The sequence below is a fragment of the Cebus imitator genome, unplaced genomic scaffold, assembly GCF_001604975.1.
Source record: "Cebus imitator isolate Cc_AM_T3 unplaced genomic scaffold, Cebus_imitator-1.0 Scaffold277, whole genome shotgun sequence".
Lineage (NCBI taxonomy): Eukaryota > Metazoa > Chordata > Mammalia > Primates > Cebidae > Cebus > Cebus imitator.
In genome coordinates this window covers 2,291,979-2,295,026 of record NW_016107592.1, presented here as the reverse complement: position 1 = coordinate 2,295,026, position 3,048 = coordinate 2,291,979, and positions in this window count along the sequence as shown.

The following is a 3,048-nucleotide window of genomic DNA, read 5'->3' as shown; positions in this document are numbered from 1 at the left end:
TCGCTCTGTCACCTAGGCTGCAGTGCAGTGCAGTGGTGCGATCTCAGCTCACTGCAACCTCCGTCTCCTGGGTTCAAGTGATTCCCCTGCCTCAGCCACCTAAATAGCTCAGATTACAGGTATGCGCCACCATGTCTGGCAAATTTTTGTATTTTTAGTAGAGATGGGGTTTTACCGTGTTGGTCAAGCTGGTCTCGAACTCCAGACCTTGTGATCTGCCTGCCTGAGCCTCCCAAAGTGTTGGGATTATAGGCATGAGCCACTGCACCCAGCTGGTTTACTGAAAATTTTAAGTCCACTGTTTAGACCTACTGCTCAGAAAAAAAGAGCTCTTTCAAAATAGTACTGCTCCTTGACAGTGCACCTGGTCATCCAAGAGCTCTGATGGAGTTGTACGAGGAGAATAATGTTGCTTCATACCTACTTGCACAACCTCTATTTGTAGCCCATGGGCCAAGGAGTAATTTCAACTTTCAAGTCTTTTTATTTAAGAAATACATTCCATATACAATGATTCCCATAATGGATCTGAGCAAAGTAAATTGAAAACCTTCTGGAAAGGATTCATCATTTTAGATGCCATTGACATTCATAATTCATGGGAGGAGGTCCAAATATCAACAAAAATAAGAGTTTGAAAGACATTGATTCCTACTGTCATGGATGACTTTGAGGGGTTCAGGACATCAGTGGAGGAGGTAATTGCAGATGTGGTGGAAACAGCAAGAGAATTAGAATGAGAAGTGGAGCCTGAATATGTGACTGAATTGCTCAAATCTCATGATAAAACTTGAACAGATGAGGAATTGCTTCTTATAGATGAGCAAAGAAAGTGATTTCTTGAGATGAAATCGACTCTTATGAAAGTGCTGTGAACATTGTTGAAATGTCAACAAAATATTTAGACTGTTACATAAACCTAGTTCCTAAGGCAGTGATAGTATTTGAGAGGATTGACTCAAATTTTGAGGGAAGTTCTACTGTGGGTAAAATACTATCAAACAGTATTGCATGCTATGGGGAATTTTATTTTATTTTATTTTGAGGTGGAGGCTTTCTCTGTTGCCAGGCTGGAGTGCAGTGGCGCAATCTCGACTCATTGCAACCTCAGCTTCCTTGGTTCAAGTTATTCTCCTGCCTCAGCCTCCTGAGAAACTGAGACTACAGGCATGTGCCACCATGTCTGGATACTTTTTTGTATTTTCGGTAGAGATGAGGTTTCACCGTGTTAGCCGGATGGTCTCGATCTCCTGACCTTGTGCTCCACCCACCTCAGCCTCCCAAAGTGCTGGGATTACAGGCGTTAGCAACTGCGCCTGGCCTGAGATAATTTTATTTTTTAAGAGACAGAATTGGCTGGACGTGGAGGCTCACGCCTGTAATCCCAGCACTTTGGGAGGCTGAGGTGTGCAGATCACGAGGTGAAGAGTTTGAGATCAGCCTAACTAATATGGTGAAACCCCATTTCTACTAAAAATACAAAAATTAGCTGGGTGTGGTGGTGTGCACCTGTAATCTCAGCTACTCAGGAGGCTGAGGCAGGTGAATCACTTTAACCCAGGAGGTGGAGGTTGCAGTGAGCCGGTATTGTGTCATTGTACTCCAGACTATGCAACACAGCGAGACTATATCCGAAAAAAAAAAAAAAAAAAAAAGAGAGAGAGAGAGAGAGAAAGACAGGATTTTGCTGTGTCCCAGACTGGAATGCAGTTGTGTGGTCATGCCTCACTGCAGTCTCGATCCCCCTGGGCTGGGCTCAAGTGATCCTCCTGCCTCAGCCTCCTGAGTAGCTGAGACTGCAGACATGCTCCTTCAACACCTGGCTAATTTTTGTATTTTTTGTAAAGAGGGGATCTCACTCTGTTGCCTGTGCTTATTGAGGGCAGCCTGTCCAAAGCTGCTAGGCTCTCCTGTTCTGCCAGACCAAGTTTAGGGTTTTGGGGCCTTCATGTGTGCTACAGAAGGTGCAGAAAAATAGAATTGATCTGGGTCAGTTAGGTTTCAGATTGAGTGGAACTGAACTGTGAATTGCCATAGAGTGTCAGAACCAGGGACAGCTCCCCCTGTCACCTTTGCCGCCTCTCCCCTGGCTTTGGATAGGGAAAGAATGGGCAGATTTAGTGATGGTATACTTCTCTAGCTTCTTTTCTCACTGCTTCTTGCTTCCATTTTTATGCAAGAATATTACTACTGATAGTTCATGGTGTAATGTGCTATTTCTCACCTTCCTATTTTCTGTTAATGATGCTTAGTACACCTTTCTCCCATCTTTCCTTTGCCTGGCTAATTCCTGCTCATCCTTACAGGCCTGTTTAAGTAGATATCTCTTCGATGTAACCTACCCTGATTATCCCAGACTAGATTAGACATACCTCCTCTTAGTTCCCATGTCACCCATGTGCCTCTGTCATTACACTAAAAGTTGCATTGAAATTATCTATATTGTCCAGAACAGTAGCCACTAACAACATGTATTAAGCATTTGCAATGTGGCTAGTCTGAACTGAGATGTGTTATGTGTAAAATCTATACTGAATTTCAGACTTACATAAAAATATAAAATATTAGTAATTTTTATATTGATGCGTTGATTTTAGGGGTTAAATATATCATTAAAATTAATGTCACCTGTTTCTTTTTTAATTTTCATAACATGACTAGTAGAAATTCTAAACTTACATATTTAGCTCACATGATACTATTGGACAAGACTGATATATGCATTTTTCTCTTCTTAGAGCTACAGACTGGCTCAAATACATCCTTGTATCTGAATTTCTGGGGCACACTACATGGGGTTGGGTAGGGATACCTGATGCTCCTCCTCAGAACTTGGAGGCTGGAGGAGCAAATGTCCAATAGATGTTATTACATTATTTTCCATCCAGGAACTCGGCCTCTCTCTCTGCTTAATTCAGGTTATTTTGTATGTCTTCTTATTGGTTCTTGTAGATTTTCTCACACAAATCACAAACATGTCATGAAGTTTATTTCTAAGAATTTTGAACTGGATATTTTATCATATAGTTTCTTTTTTTTTTTTTTTTT